At 45.9% G+C, this 17,416-nt stretch overlaps 1 long non-coding RNA gene across 1 annotated transcript; it reads right to left on the reverse strand.

Annotated features, from left to right (window-relative positions):
• Nucleotides 1-13,956: 13,956 nt before the first annotated feature.
• LOC115032530 (uncharacterized) lies at nucleotides 13,957-17,081 on the reverse strand. The gene is made up of 3 exons (XR_003838184.2): nucleotides 16,983-17,081; nucleotides 16,508-16,699; nucleotides 13,957-14,141 (listed from the first exon to the last, which is right to left on the reverse strand). It is a non-coding gene; the product is annotated as an uncharacterized LOC115032530 (long non-coding RNA).
• Nucleotides 17,082-17,416: the final 335 nt, after the last annotated feature.

Genomic DNA, 17,416 nt, shown 5'->3' on the forward strand with positions numbered 1-17,416 from the left:
GGGAAATTTTCACAAAATGAGTCTTTAGAAAATGAGATGATTGCAAAACTAAATGTAGTAGGGTAGTACTTGTAATCTCAGCACTTTATCGCCAGTTTGAGAGCAGCCTGGGCTACATAGGGAGGTCTAGCTAGGCCAGCTGGGGCTATAGATCAAACCCTATTTCATATAAATTAATTGATTGATTAATTAATAACTTTAAAAGAAAACACTAGAACCTTGGCTAGCATGTAGTAAGGGATTAATAAATAAAGTCTGCATAGTGAGAATACATGGCTTTCGTTTTTCTTCTTATTTCTGAACTCTTCTGGTATGAGCTTTTATCACCGTTGTCTTTGTTTCCTACTGTTCTAGCACTCCACTATTCCCTTTATCTGTGGAACTAGAGATACCACTGAGCTATATATACCTCCAGACTTTAGTATTCCTTTCATTAGGGAATGGAAGTGAGGAGGGGCTGGAAATAGGTTTCAGGGGGTAGGGTGGGGGTGGGGGAAAGTGTACTTCTCTATTGCTTTCCGCCTTATTAGAGTCAGTGTACTTGAAGCTTGCCCCTGAGGCTATGCTGGCTGGCCATTACACCTCCGTGGTCTGCCTGTCTCTGCTCTCTGCCACTGGGGTTACTATCAGGCTCAGCCTTGCCAACCTTTCACCTGGGTGCTGGGGGTTTTTCACCTACACAGCCACCCCTACATTAGTAATTTTTTTCCTTTTCCTATTTCCAATAATTTATTTTTTATTCGCTTTATATCCCAATCATAGCCCCCTCTTCCTAGTCCCACCCTTACAAATCCTCCCCCACATTGCTCCCTCCCGTTCTCCTTAGAGAATACCTCTTTGATACCACCCTACCCTGGGACATCTAGTCTCAGCAGGACTAGGTACAACATCTCCCATTGAGGCCCAACCAGGCAGTCCAGGGAGGTGGAGGGGGAACCAATGGCAGGGAACAGAGACCAAGATAACTCCACTCCACTTGTTAGGGGACCCACATACAGACCAGGCTGCACGTTTGCTACAAATGGGGGTGGGGGGAATAAGTTCAGCTCCTGTAGGTTTCCTTGTCAGTGGCCCAGGCTCTGTGAGCCCCCATGGTCCCAGGTTAGTTGACTCTGTATGTCTCCTTGTGGCATCCTTGACCCCCTCCCACCAGCTCACTTCTATCCCCATCTCTTCCACAAGACTCCCAGTTCAACTCAATGCTTAGCTGTGGGTCTCTGCATCTGTCTCCATCTGCTACTGGATGAAGCCTCTCAGAAGACAGTTATGCTAGGCTCCTGACTGCAAGCTTAGCAGAGTATCATTAATAGTGTCAGGGATTGGCTCTCTCACATGGAATGGATCTCAAGTTGGGCCGGGCATTGGTTGGCTTTATTGGTCTGCTCCATCTTTATCCCTGCACTTCTTATAGGCAAGGGGATTGATGTCCCCTTCTCTCCTCGAGAAGTCTTGCCTGGCTACAGAAGGTGGCCACTTCAGTCTCTATATCCCCCTCTGGTAGGAATCTCAGCTAGGGATACCCCCATAGACTTGCCCTCCTCCCTCCCGCCCCATCCAAGGCCTCCAGCTCATCACCAGAGAACATAGCATTCTCACTCCCAGCCCTCTCCCACCCACCCCACCATGCATCAGATTATTTTGTTTTTGCTTTTGTGTTTTGGGGCTTTTTTTAGATTTATTCATTTTATGCATGTGAGTACTCTCAACTCTCCAGACACCCCAGAAGAGGGCATCGGAACCCATTTCAGATGGTTGTGAGCCACCATGTGGGTGCTGGGACTTGAACTCAGAACCTCTAGAAGAGTAGTCAGTGTTCTTAACCACTGAGCCATCTCTCCAGACCCCACATTAGTATTGTTTTAATAAGGAGAAAATAAAATGTTCCTTGTGAAAACAGAGCCAGGCTTTACCCTGGATCCCTTGGCCTGTGGCAAAGTCACGCAGGAGGCTAGAACTGGTTGGTTTGTTGGTTGGTTGAGTTTTTTGTTTTGTTTGTTCTAAACCAGCAAAGTTTGGTTTTACCCTAGATCTCTGGTCTATCTAGGTTCTGGATCTTGGTCCCCCAAGTCATCCAGGGAGGAGAGCCAGGCTCGTTTGGAAGAGGAGGCACCCGTCGGCAGTAAAAGAGCAATTTAGACCAAGATATTAAACCCGGAGAAACCTGAGACTACTCACAGATGCACGTTTGTTTTCTGGAAGCAACTCCCGGTGTTAAATTCCCTAGATTACGAACAGAATCTCTGCAAGGAGGTACTGCTTCCTGCTTCCGGTCTGATGATACTGCTTCCCGCTCCGTGCTTGGCACATCCCCGGCGCTCAGTGTTCAAAGATGAGTGAAATTGCTAGTTGGCAATTGGAAATTATGCCAAACTTCAAAGAGTTCTAAGTGATGGTTCAGGTTGGCTCTTTGAAATTATAAATATACTTCGCCAGGGAGGAAAACTAACGTCACGGCCTCTTTTCATCCGCCCTTGAAAGCAATGCTTCTCACCCTTCCTAACGCTGCGACCCTTTAATACAGTTCCTCATGTTGGATGGACAAAGCCCAAGATGCAGGAGAGTCGTGGGGGGAGGAGAGCATTGATCGGCTTCTGTTTTGGTCTTGGTTACGGGGATAGAAGTGGAATGTTGACTTTTCACTCCTTTGTATATTTTTCCAGCCTTTTTATCTTTCTGGCAAACATTTCAAATCATATTGAAAGTAATAACTTGACCGGCTGCAAACTGCTGCTCATGAAATCTTCAACAATAAGTGCAGACACTTGAGTGGTTTCATATCCTCTGTCCAAGATTAAGTAGATAAGTCTTGCATCAGATTCCAGTACTGTCTTAAAACATCCACAAGACGCAACTGATATAAACTAGATAAACTACAAAGTCCCTAGCTTCTGTGACATATTAGAAGCAGTGACAAGCAAGCAAAATACAGAGTCAAAAGACAAATAAAAGAAAAGGGAGGGGGGTCGATGGCCTGAACCCACAGAAGAGACACTGTCTTTTAGGAGATCTTAAGCCACAAAGCGCCGGAGATGTGGCTACTTAGAAGACATTCGCCTGCACACCACAAAGTAGCTAATGCCACCAAGCTGTAGGCTTAGAGGAAGATCACTTGCTCCAAGAATTCCAGGCCTGCACCACATAGAGAGAGCCTGTTTCTAGAACTAAACCAAGGGCATAGGAACCCTCTACACAGGGCAGGTACAGGGGCACCTGCAGAGACTCTTCCCAAGAGCCAGATGCCTGGAATGGTACCTTGGAAGCAATGTTTCCACTCTCTCACAAAGCCAGCTCAAGCACCCTTCAAGGAAAGACCTCACCTCACTGCGGCTTCTCTCTCAGGACCTGCATCCTCAGGTAGAAGATGCTCTGTTCAGAGAGCTCATAGCTGGTGGTGATGGAGTTGAGACAGGAGACGACCTCACTACTGAGCCCATTCCTTCTGGGTCACGTGCACGTCTGCCATCTTAAAGAGGCTAATGGAAGACAACGCTGAATTGTACGCTTTGCGGATGGATCACTACATGACTCTAACTGATAATGCATTGGAAGTACATTGCCATGTCACAGGTCCTGACAAAGCTTGGATCTCCCAGGTGCTGGAAGCCCCTTCTTCACATTTGGTGTTTATCATCATCGTTTATTTTCATTAAATTTTAAATTTACAAATAGCTTTTTATTTATTTTTATTTTGTAAATTTTATTTATTTGATACAAGGTCTCACTGTGTACCTAAGGCTGACCTGAAGTGGCTTTGTAGACCAGTCTGGACTCACAGAAATCCCCCTGCCTCAGGGGTCTCTGTTGGTACTTTTATGTGTGTGTATGAGTGTTCTGCCTGCTCGTGTGTTTGTGCACCGCATGCATGCAGTTTGGCATCAGATCCCCAAGAGCTAGAGTTGCAGGTGGTTGTGAGCAGTCGCTTATGTGTTGAGAACTGAATCTGAATCCTCTAGAAGACTCAGAAGTGCGTTTAATCACTGAACCATCTTTCCAGACCTTTTGATCTGTCCCTATAACTCTCTCCCCCTGTGCTGGGATGAAACCCAGGCTCTTGTACATACCTAGCAATTGTCCTACTTCTCAGCCACAGTGCCTGTTCTCTCTCTCTCAGGTTTTGACCTTTTTTTATATTGTTTAACATATTTGGGTTTTTTTTTTCAGGAAATCTCTTTTAATTTTTTGGTTGTTGTTGTTATGTATGTGTATGGGTGCTTTGTCTGCACGTGTGTCTGTGTTCCTGCTGCCTTCCAAAGCCAGATGAGTGCAACAGATCTCCTGGAACGAGAGTCAGGAGAGTTGTGCGCTGCAATGTAGGTGCGGGGAACTGGACAGAGGTTCTCTGCAAGAGCAGCCCGGCTCTTACCCACTGAGCCACCTCCCCTCTGTTCTTAGTCCAGATCTAGCCTTGCTATCAGCCTCTGCGCAAGCTCTGGGGATGGAACATGGGGCTCTGCACATCCCGGGGAAGCTCTCTGCTACTGAGCTATGCCTGGCCCAAATGATCTCCCCGTTCTCTTTCCTCCCATTTTAATTTTTTGTTTTCTCTTATTTTATTTTTTAATGTTTATGGGTGTTTGTCCTATATGTATGTCTATACAGCACATGCAGGTCTGGTGATCCCCGGGAACTTGAGTTACAGATGAATGTGAGCTGCTGTTGGGTGCTGGGAACTAAACTATATCAGGAAGTTCTCCTAACCACTGCACCATCGCTCCAGGCCCTTTTTCTGTCTTTATGAGACAAGATTTTGCTATGTAACCAGGCTGTCCTGGAGCTCAATATGTAGCCCAGGCTGGCCTCAAACCTGCAGTGAATGTCTTGCCTCAGCCTCTCATTGCTGGGATAACAGGCATGCACCACCATGCTCTATTTTGTTTTATGTCTATCTGTCTGTCTGTCTTTTTTGGCAGTGCTGGGGAATAAACCTCACACCTTTAAGAGAGAGAGTGACCTCACACTCCAGCGCCTTAGGCATGTGATAAAATGTGTATGCACTTTCTCCCATTTAAGAAAAAATGGAGAATGTTATTTAGTGACCAAGATCTGGCGCTAAGTTTGCTTGTTGTTGCTGGAATTTATTGCTTCTTTTTATCGTTTATTTTACACACTCACTTATTTAACAGTGCTGGTGGGGTGTCACTGTTTCTACATTTTTTTAGTATCCAGAATCAAGAACTATAGGCGCATGTACTATCTGCATACCAATAGCTATAACAAGATGTCGATAACTACATTTGCTTCCGTGTTGATCAGCGTTATATGTTTAAGAACGCTGAGTTCTAATAATTCCAATTCTAACTTGACACCAAAAAGTATATATGTATATTGAGACAGGGTCTCACTATGTGGCTCTGGTGGTCCTGTCCCTGCCCCTTGAGTGCCTGTCACACTGTGTCAGCTCGGAAGGTGTATTCTTACCCTCTCCCTTCAGAGTTTTTTTAATTGTCTATGTGTTTGGGTATATGTGCACACACGTTGGTGCTCTAGAGACCAGAGGTTTAGAAGCCCCTGGAGCTAGAATTGCAGTTGTGAGCTGCCTGACCTGGGCGCTGGGACCAAACTCTACAGAAGCAGGGTGTGTTCTTAACTGCCAAGCCATCTCTCCAGCTCCCCCATTCTTTTCTGTCCTTAACTCTGTTCTCTAGCAGTGAGAACATGGCATGCAAGCTGGGTGTGGTGCCTTGACCCAGTTATCACAGCCACTGGGAGGTCAAGGCAGGAAAACAGGAGGGGGTGGGCAAAGACAGCCTGGGGGAGAACATCCTGTCAGGGAGGGAGGGTGGGGAGGGAAAGAGAGAAAGGGAGGGAGGGAGGGAAGGAAGGAAGGAAGGAAGGGAGGAAGGAAGGAAGGAAGGAAGGAAGGAAGGAAGGAAGGAAGGAAGGAAGGAAGGAAGGAAGGGAGGGAGGGAGAGAGGGAGGAAGGGAGGGAGAGAGGGAGGGAGGGAAGGGAAGGAGGGAGAGAGGGAAGGAAAGGGGGAGAGAGAGGGAGGGAGGGAGGGAGGAAGAAAGAAAAAGGAAGGAAGGAAGGAAGGAAGGAAGGAAGGAAGGAAGGAAGGAAGGGAGGGAGGGAGGACAAGCTCTCCTTAACCTGAATGGCCTTATTTGCTAAATAAATACTAATGTTTGTACATGTATGTATGTAGTCTATCTATTATCAAGCGAGAGTTCAGCCTCAGAATGTGTGAACCCTCACACACAGGTATGTGTGTGGGTTGACAGTGTGAGCAGCCGTTCATCTGTGTGTGGGAGTGGGGTGCGCATGCCCATTAGTGTGGGGTTGGGGTGTGCACATGCCCATTAATGTGTGTACAGAGGCCAGAGGCTGATGTCAGCTGTCTTCCTCTGTCACTTTCCACCCAATGTTTTGGAGACAGGGTCCGTCACTGAGCCTGCAGCTCACTTTCTCCTCTAGGCTGGCTGGCCACTGGGCTACGGAGCTCTGCCTGTCTCTGCCCGCCCCCACTCCCACCCCCAGTGCTTGGATTCCAATCAGACTAGGCAAGCCCACGTCCCACTGAGCCTTGGTCCATCATCTGATGAGGGCGTACTTAGCGTCTACGCTCCATTCACTCATTCACTGAGCAGGTTTAAAGGACTAATAAGAGTTTTATTTGTTTGTAAATTTTTATTACAAACTTTAGTCATTTAAATTGGAATGGATGCTGAACAGTGGTGGGCAAGGTTTTAGTCCCACCCATCACAAGAGAGACAGAGGCAGGTGGATCTCTGTGAGTTCAAGACCAGCCTGGGTAGAGTTTCGTGGCCTCTAGAAATGGATTGACTCTCTTTGGTTTACTAGGGTTACGGGTTTCATTCTCTTAGTACCATAGGTAGGAGGCAGACCCAGCTCAACACAGCCTCTGCCAGCCTGGGGAACTCCCTCCTGCTTCAGGTCCAACCTTCAGGGAAACCCTTGGTGATGCTGTGGGAAAGTATTTCAGGGTGAGCTGGAGCAGGGCGAAAGTTGGTGAGTTTATTAGGAAAGACATGGGTGTGACCGCTCCAGAGGGTTTTTTACAATGGCTACATATATGACCCTGAGTGACTTTCTCAGCCGGAGTCCTCAAAGGATGCACTTCACTGCGGAGTTGAAAGAATAAGGAAAGTTTACAATTAAATTAGCTGTAAAGATAAGTGAAATCCCACACAGAGGTGTTGTATGATGAATCTGGGGTTAAAGCTTACAGAATACTTGTGTAATACCTTTGAGGCCCTGAGTTGGAGATTCAGCTACACAAATCAGGGAGAGAGGGGGCGGAGAGGAACCAGGAGCTCAGCTGGTAAAGGGCCGTCACCCGTGGTGGGCTCACTTCCCAAAACTGCCCTGCTGTGCCGTGCCTGTGAACCCCGGCGTTCAGGAAACAGGAGCGATCAAGAGTTCAAGTCATCCTCGGCTACAGAGTGAGTTTGCGGCTAGCCTGGGCTACATAAGACTATGTAGCTGTAGGCCAGGATGAGGGGGAGAAGGCCTACTATGTTGGGCCTGAGACTACAACTGTCATAAAAGTGTGCACTCAGCATGTTCAAGCTGTGGCTTGGACCCCAGCACTGACGACTTATTTTTAATTTAAAAAATGAAACAACATCCTTGGAAATGTTCACGTTTACGACAAGCCAAGGGGTGTTGAAGAAAACATGCCTTGTGCTGTTTGTTTAAGACATCTTGTCAGACTTTATTCCCTGTAGCTGGAGGTCGAACAGTAGATTCTGGGAGGCAGAGTGGGTTCAACTCCAGACCCAGCATGGCCAAGCCGGGCTTTCCAGTGCAAAAGCAGGAGAAAAGCCAGTGGATGGAAAATTACTAAGAGGAAGCTTCAAAAGTGAAGGAGATCCTGGCTAAACCGACCAAGCAGGCTGTGTGACTGCAGGCAGGTCAGGTGGCCAGCCACAAGTTGGAGGTGAGCAGATCTTCAAGTCCTGAGTTCCCGGAAGCGTGACAGACAAGCATTGGTACTGCAGCTGGATTCCGTAAGGAGTGCACACCCAGGCCTAACGAGGCGTTGGACCCAGATTACAACAAAGGATTCTTGTCAGGGATATAGGATGGCACCACATTATTTTAGTGATAGTGAGAACTAAAACATTTGAGAGCAGTGTACTAGAAAAGCAGAACTAACTAAACACTGGGAAAGAAAGTTAACACAAATGAGAGACTGGGGCACCGGAAGGCAGAGAACTAGAGAAGCTATTACACAGAATAGAGGCAAAAGGGACCACAGGTCAGGGAAGACTTCACTTAACACAAAGCCCTGGGCTCCGTCTAGCACCAAATGCACACATGTGTGCGCACACACAAAATTTTTAAAAATTTAAAAGAAAAACACAGAAAAAAATGAATAATTAGAAGACATGAACTAAACTAGTAAACAAATCCAAATATAAAAATATTTAAAAATAAATGCAACCATTGAAGCTATGAGTGAGTGCTTTAGAGACCAGGCTGCTCTGCTAGAGGACCTGGGTTTGACTCCCAGCACCATGCAGCAGCTCACAGCTGCCTGTAACTCCACTTCTGGGGGAGCTGATGGCATCTCCTGTCCTCCACAGGTACCAGGCACGCCAGTAGTTCACAGACAGAGATGAGGGCAAAACACTCAAGTAAATAAGTGTGAATAATCTGGATATGGCGGCACAGGCCTTCAGCCGTAGCAATCGGGAGGTAGAGGCAGGAAGATCAGGAGTTCAAGGCCATCCTTGGCTAGGTTATGATTTCAAAGTCATTCTGGGCTATACACTACATTTACAAAACAAAAGAACCAGCAAGATGGCTGAGTAGTAGAAAATAAGAAGTGAATTATAGTTTCTTCTTAGAAGACAGTTTCTGTTTATTACAGTACCAATGATTTCATCATCGTCATCATCGTCGTCTTCGTCGTTGTGCTCGGACACCAACCTCTGGCTATGTACATGCTAAGCATGAAGGAGACCTCCGAACATTGGGGGTTCCTTTTTGGACCCCGGATTAGAAACAAACCACACCCAGACATCCGTTTTCCTCTATTAAGCAGGGAAGAAAAATTAAAGCGGCTGCCTTCTGACTCAGGCAAAAAAACACAAAAAAACAAAAAAAAACAAAAAAAAAAACAAAAAAAAACACAAAAAAAACAAAAACAAAAAAACCAGCAGCAAAGGACCTTGCAAATGTCATTTTGAAGACAAAGGGGAGGTCTGCGTTAGAACGGGCTAGGATGCAGTGATGTATTAGAACGGGCTAGGATGCGGTGATGTATTAGAACGGGCTAGGATGCGGTGGTATATTTTGATTGGGCTAGGATGCCATGGTTTATTTTGATTGGGCATGTTAATTCTCTGAATCAAAGGGGGCTTTTGATTGCCAGACTTCAATACTTTGATAGTTGGGCCTGGGGTCGTCAGCCTCAGGAAGAGAAAGTGGGCAAATAAGGGAATAGACCTTGTGGCTAGCTTTAGGAATGTCATCTAATGGTTTTTAGCAAGGCAGAAGGAATGGACGGAGAAGGGTGAGGCTGCCAGAGCCATGCTCACCATGTGCAGGATGGCCAGAGTCCCTGCAATGCACACACTCAACTGCCAAGTCCACTCAGGACCTTTGGACAGCAATTGAATTGCCAGATTTCCTAAGAGTTCCTCCCTCCCTTCCTCCCTCCCTCCTTCCCTCCATCCCTCCCTCCCTCCCTTCCTCCCTTCCTTCCTTGCTCTTTCCTTTCTGTCATTCATTCATTTCTCTGAGGAGCATGGCTTACTGGCCTCAAATTCACCATCCTTTTGGCTCTTTCCCCGCAGCTGGGATTTCAAGCATGCTCCACCACACCTAGCCTGCAATAGACTTTAAATGGCAGAACATTGGTCAGATGCTGAAGACTGGTGTCTTCCACCATTCTCATGAAGGCAGAACTCAGCTGCAGGCTGTCTCATCGTGGACACAGAAGGGCTGGAAATGCTCATTTGGCAGCCTGCGGAGTGTCTATCTGGTCTGTTTTTTTCCTGTCTATTTTGTTCAAGGAGCCTACTTGAAAACACACAGCTTCCAGATTCTCGTGAAACTGAAGGTGGCCGTGTGGTACAGTTTGAACCAATGTGTCAGTAGAAGCTCGGAGGCATAGAGGATTCCAGGAAGTTTATTCAGTGGTGAGGACTTCGCTGGAAGCCTTTCACCTCTTACCTATTGACTTCACTTCCTTTCCTCTCATCCTGCCTGGGAAGTTGACCTAGTTCCAAAACTGGAGAGGGTCTCAGGGCCATTCTGCAAGTATGAGGAAAGCAAGCTCATGCATGCTAAAGATGTGAGAAAGAGCCTGGGTACCTCATGGCTTTAGAGCATGGCCTTCTAGCCAGGACTGAGCACTCCCACATGCACAGTTATGGCAGCCAGGTTCCCATGACATATCAGAATGCACAATCCCTGCTTTTCCCACTGCCTGGGATGGCCTCTCTGAACACTGAGACCTTTGTTGCTCTCATGGATGGGTTGCCAGCACTGGGAGGAACCACCCCAGAGCAGAGCATCTGCAAGTAGCTGATCCTGCCACAGTAGCCTGCTTTCTGATGCCAGGAGATAAGATGAGACACTTAGCAGGAGTCACTCTTGTGAGTGATTAAAAGATAATCAGGTTAGGACCACTGATGACTTTTCTTGTTTATCCCTGTCTCAGCTGCAGCCCTGTCTCATGTGAGATGGGTTGTGTGTGTGTGCATGCGCTTGCGGTCAGCTGTGTGTGCACTCAAGTGTTCATACAGGAGTGTATGTTCGAAGGCCAGAGACTGGCTTCTGGTCTCACCTATCACTCTCTACCCTATTTTGGGACTCAGGGTCTCACTGAGTCACTGTGGCCAGCCTGGCTCACCAGCAAACCAAGGTATCTTCCTGTCTCCTCCTCAGGGTATGCAGGTGTGTGCCAGTGTGCCTCTTTGTCATGTGAGTGCGGGAGATTTGAACAGGGTCCATCCTCATGCTGCTGTGGTGACCACCTTGGCAGCTTGAGCAGCCATCTTTCCAGCCCTTCCTTCCCTTTTATTATGCTCACAACTCCCATTTCCTCTTTCTGTTTAAGTCAGTTTTTCTACCTCAGAATTATTGACATTTGGCGCTAGACAATTCTTTGTGGGGAGGTTATCCCATGTTTTGTGCCGCACGAGGTATTTAAAGCATGTCTGGCGTCTTTACCTACAAAATCCCTTGCCTCTCGCTAAGACTCACTGCTCTGAACTCAAGGCAAGCATCCCTCCGGATTGTACCTGCTGTTCTATAGCTCAGACCAACCTGTCATCCCCAGAGCAGACTTGGAAGGTAGGGGCTGCCACTGGTTCCTGCCTACATCTATCCACTGGCAATCAGCTAGTCAGGTGTAGAAATTGTTCTGAAGAATGGGCACAGAATTCAGCATGCTTGGCACCACGGTTTTCATGTGCATTTTGCTTGTGGTAATGCCACAACTTCGGCAACAAGCAAACAAATAAATAAACAAAACAAGCAAACAATAAGCCCACCACACTGAGGAGGACTCACCCAAACACACCAATCAAGATGAAAAGGACTGGACCTAGTGGTGCACTTCAGAAGTTGAGGGAGAAAGATTAATTCAAGGCCAGCCTGGGCTTCAAAATAAGAATCTGTCCAAAACCAGAGAAATGTAGAGAGGAAGTTGGGATGACATTTTATCGTCTCACAAACTTGGAACTTTTAAACACTTAGAGCCATTAATTCTGTGTGTCTGAGTGTGAACAGGCACACAGTGTGCGCGTGGCTATACCTTTGCACTCCTGTGGAGGTCACAAGAGAACTTGTGGTCATCAGCTCTTCCATCCCATAGAGGGCCCCAAGGACCAAACCCGGACCAGGCGTGGGGCAAGTACCTTACTCTGAGTCACCTCACTGCCCCAAATTCAAGCTCTTAAATAGAAGATGGGTAGATGTAATCCTAGCACTTAGGAGTCTGAAGCAGGAGAATATCCTCAAGTTGAGGCTAGCCTAAATTACATAGCAAGACCCTTTGGGGGAGGGAGGGAGGGAGAAAGGAGAAAAATACCCAAGCTTTCTTAAATGATCCAGCTGAGGATGAAGAACTAATTCTTATATAAAATTCATTTCTCTTGTGAAATAAAATTTGAATGTTAATCTTGCAAAAAGTGCCAGGGGAGAAACAGACTAAGCTGTGTTTACAGAGGCTACATATACAACCCTGTATAAGCTGTGTTTACAGTGGCTACAGATACAACCCTGTATAAGCTACAGATACAACCCTGTATAAGCTGTGTTTATAGAGGTTACAGATACAACCCTGTAGTTTTCTATGCTATATTTTTCAAATGGTGTAATTTACAAGGTTGAAAAAGTAAGAAAAGCTTGAAATTAAATAAGATTTAAAAGATAAGTAAAGCCAGGCAGTGGTGGCACACACCTTTAGTCCCAGTACTCGAGAGGCAGAGGCTGGCAGATTTCTGAGTTCAAAGCCAGCCTGGTCTACAGAGTGAGTTAAGGACAGCTAGAGCCGCATAGTGAAACCCTGTCTCAGAAAATTAAAAAAAAAAAAAATTAGTAAAATATATTAGCTTGGGATTTATCGTGTCTTTGAGAATGTTCTAAAAATGCATTGCATTTATTCATTTAGTTAGTTGTGTGTGTGTGCACACGTGTGCGTGTGCTGGAGAGCATGTTTCTGTACATATGACAGGTGTGAGTGTGGAGGTTAAAGGTCAACCCGAGGATGGCTCACTTCCCTCCCTCTATGTCAGTCCAGGTCATCAGGCTTGGTGACAGGTAATTTTAGTCACTGAGCCATCTTGATAGCCCAAGGGTTTTTTGGAGTTTGGTTTGCTTTTTTTGTTTTATTTTGGTTTTTAACCAAATATTAAAGAAACTGGTTTTATCAGGTGAAACTGTTTACATGGGGGGAGGGGGGGTTAAGAGAGGAATGCTAATCGGTAAGAGATGTTCTGGTCCCGAGTAAGCACATCTGCACATTCTTTGTTGTATTCTTGTCTGATGGCTTTAGGAAAACATGCAAGATCTCTGCAGGCACTCTTGGTTTGACCAGTTGCATTGAAATCTTTGACTCTCTCAGTCATGGGGGCGGGGCGGGGGCCGGGGGGCGGGGCGGGGACGACGACGACGAATCAGACCCCAGGGAAAGCGATTTCTTCTTCTCATACTTTTGGTTTTTTTTAAAGCCTGATTTATTTTCGTTTCATATTATTAATTTTTTCTTTTCAGGGTTGGAGATAGGAGCCAGGGCCTCTCCCGATGTAGGAAAGCACTCTAGCACTGATGACACTCCCCATCTGTCAGCCGGATGTCAGTTCCTGAGCAGTTTGAACTTTGAGAGGATCGAGTGTGTAGGCAGGAAGTCCCGGGGTCAGAGTGGTGTTTCTTACGATTCTGTGACCATTGACCTCTTTCTGGGAAAGAGTTGCGTGGATGACTTCCTGAAGTTCACTGGTAGTTTTTAAGGGTTCCAAGAAGTTCAACCCTCCTGTGGGAGGTGGGGTTTTGCGGAGTGCTACAGTCGGTTTGCCCAGGGCCTGGAAGTGCACAATCAGGAAAAGGTTCATTTGGCTGAACAAAAGTGTCCACTCCCAGCCGCGGCAGAGAATAAATCCAGTTTGTTTGTTTGTTTGTTTGTTTGTTTTTAATGTATTTTTGTTTTGTTTTTTTTTTTTTTTCATTTTTCGAGGCAGGGTTTTTCTTTGTAGCCCTGGCTGTCTTGGAACTCGATCTGTAGACCAGGCTGACCTCAGACTCGGAGATAGATCCCCCTGCCTCTGCCTCTGGAGTGCACCCTGCCACCCAACTTCAGATATAAATAAATTTTAGCTATCCATTGTCCCTAAGTCTTCTGGACTCAGGTTCAAAGGCATCAAGGAAAGCCAGTTTGTCTTGCTTAAAAGAAGTTTAACCATCATGGCTCCTCTTCATCGCTGAGGAGAAATGAAATCACTCCATTGGCACTGAAATTTCTGAAATCTTTTATTTTGATATGATTTAAATTTTACCCAAAAAGGTCTAGAGAGGCAGTGCAGTGGTTAAGAGCACTCGTTGCTCTTGCAGAGAACACAGATTGGATTCCTACACCGAATGGTGGGTCACAACCATCCCACCTGTAACTTCACAATCAAGGGATCTAATATCCTCTTCTGACCTTTGAGGGGACAAAGCATATACATACCTGTAGAAAAGATACAGATGGGATGAGTAAATCTAATTTCATTTTTAATCCTTTTATTTAACCACACACACACACACACACACACACATACACACAAAGCTGTGAGGGCTGGAATGGAAAGAAGCTGGCTAACAGCAGAGCAGGGGTGGGGGTGGGGTGGGAAGGTGTGAGCATGAACTCTGAGGAGACTTAGGATTTCAGTTCCATAACAAAGACCCACATGGATATGGGAGGACAGAACCAACCTCAGCAAGTTAGTGATCCTGTGAATTCTGCATGGTGTGTGCATACACAGACACTCACACTCACAGACACAGACACACAAACACACAAACACATACATACATAACATACACATATACACGTGGACACACAAACACACACACATACATATACACACATACTCACAGACACACATACACAAACACATATACACACATATACATATACACACATATACACAGAGACACAAATACACACAGACAGACACATATGCATACACGCACACACACTCACACACACATACACACATACAAACACACAGATATATACATAAATGCACATATAAACAAACACACCATATACACATGCACTCACACAAATATACACATATACACACAGAGACACATACATACATACATACATACATCTCACTTACAGAAATACAGGAGAACACTGCTAAACAGGTAGAAGCCCTTAAAGGAATTACACAAATCCCTCAAGGAATTACAGGCAAACACTGCTAAACAGTTAGAAGAAACACAAAAAATCCCTTAAAGAATTACAGGAAAACACAACCAAACAGGTGATGGAATTGAACAAAATCATTCAAGATCTAAAAATGGAAGTAGAAACACTAAAGAAAACCCATAGGTAAACAACTCTGGAGATAGAAATCCTAGAAAAGAAATCTGGAACCATAGATACGAGCATCAACAACAGAATACAAGAGATGGAAGAGAGAATCTCAGGTGCAGAAGATTCCATAGAGAAGATTGGCACAACAATCAAAGACAATGCAAATGCAAAAAGACCCTAACTCAAAAAATCCAGGAGGGGCTGGAGAGATGGCTCAGCGGTTAAGAGCACTGACTGCTCTTCCGAAGGTCCTGAGTTCAATTCCTGGCAACCACATGGTGGCTCACAACCATCCGTAATGAGATCTGGTGCCCTCTTCTGGAGTGTCAAAGTGTACTTACATATAATAAATAAATTTAAAAAAAAAATCCAGGAAATCCAGGACACAATGAGAAGACCAAACCTACAGATAATAGGAGTAGATGAGAATGAAGATTTTCAACTTAAAGGGCCAGCAAATATCTTCAACAAAATTATGAAAACTTCCCAAACCTAAAGAAAGAGATGCCCATGAACATATAAGAAGCCTACAGAACTCCAAATAGACTGGACCAGAAAAGAAATTCCTCCGGACACATAATAATCAGAACAACAAATGCACTAAATAAAGATAGAATATTAAAAGCAGTAAGGGGAAAAGGTCAAGTAACATACAAAGGCAGGCCTGTCAGAAGTACACCGGACTTCACTGGTGTGACTCTGAAGCAGTAGTTGAGGGCTCACATCTTGATCCGCAACCATGAGGCGGGGGCAGGGTGGGGTGGGGGGAGACTTGGAATCTCACAAGGCTGTTAAAATTTCAAAGCCTGTCCCCAGGGACACCCTTCTTCCACAAGGCCACACCTTCTCATCCTTCCTAAACAGTTCCACCAACTGGGAACCAAGCAGTCAAATACATGAACCTATGGGGCCATTTTCATTCACACCATTGCAGTGGACAGAGGAGGAACTGGAAGGGAGGAAATTGGGAGGAGACTCATTCAAACACATTAAAAAGAAGAAATAGTATTTTTGTTTGTTTGTTTGTTTGTTTTGAGACAGGATTTCTCTTGTGTGGCCCTGGCTGTCCTGGAACTCACTCTGTAGACCAGGCTGGTCTCGAACTCATATCTACCTGCCTCTGCCTCCTGAGTTCTGGGATTAAAGGCGTGCACCACCACTGCCTGGCAGAATAATAACTTTTTACATATTGTTATTTTATTTTATCTTATTTTATTTGAGAGAAGGTCTCACTGTGTAGCTCTGGCTGTCCTAAAACTCACTATGCAGACAGATTGGCCTCAAACTCTCAGAGGTCCCCCTGCCTTTGCCTCCTAAGGGCTAGAATCGAAGGTATGTGCAGCCTGGCACCCTTGGCAGTTGTTTAAGTTTTTGAAACAGGGTCTCAGAGTGTTAAACTCTTGTGTTTAGCAAGCCTTCTTGTTCAGCCTCCACGTCCCTGTTATCAGCCTATGTTCTTTTGATCCTCTTGTCTTAAACTAAGAAGCCAAAGGGACACTGTTACTCACTGAGCTAGATGTGACATAGATCTGAGCAGGTGTTCTCAGTGTTCTCTTGGCTCCAGGGTCCTGCTTTGTCTGTTGACCCATCCATGCCTTCTGCTATCCAGCCTGGCCTGCCATCATCTCCATGCACAGACATGACTCACCAGTGGTCTCTGGTCCCAGTGTTGGTTCTGATGGCCTTGGTAGTATATGTACCTGGTGGGGTGTTTTGAGATTGGTTCCAAAAAAATAGTATTTATGTGAACAACTAAACTTGAGTCACCAAGGTCACCTTCAAAGACAAAGAGGAGGTAGGTTTGCGTGATGTCAGGGTCTAGACTTCCTGTGAATGTTGTAGGGACACTCTAACCTTTGAAAACAACAACAACAGTAACAAACTCTGGTTTGGTGAATAAAGGAGATAGGAGGAGAGAGAAGAGCCTCAGGAGGAGGAAGAACTGCATTTACTTCACAGGGTACTGGGAGAGAAACCACTCACCTTCCAGTCCCAGGAACAGTCGTCCCCCGTGGCTGGGCGTTGGCTTGTGAAATGGCCACACAGGGCGGGTTGTCAGGCCTCCCACATATGCTGGTTGAGTAAGCGGGATGAGTTGCTTAATCTCCCAGAGCCTGTTTCCTTGTCTCTAAAATGAGATTGCATAAGAGAATGCTTTAGCCCAGAGTGTGTCCGAGAAAGCATGGAATAATGCTAATTACTGTTATTACCAACAGCGACTCACGCACTGCCAACAGGCATCCATCCCCCTCTCCTCCAGCAAGCCCAGCCTTTCCTCCCTCTTTCAATATCTGGTTGCCTCTTTCTTTCTAGTCCTTGGCCAGAGGTCAAAGACAGAATCGGGGGCCTGGTACTCCCAAGGCAGGCCATCTCCTCTTCAGCCTTGCCTCTGCTCCTCCAGAGATCTGTCCAAGAAA

Source organism: Mus caroli, unplaced genomic scaffold (assembly GCF_978045245.1).
Source record: "Mus caroli unplaced genomic scaffold, Mus_caroli_1 scaffold_13, whole genome shotgun sequence".
NCBI lineage: Eukaryota > Metazoa > Chordata > Mammalia > Rodentia > Muridae > Mus > Mus caroli.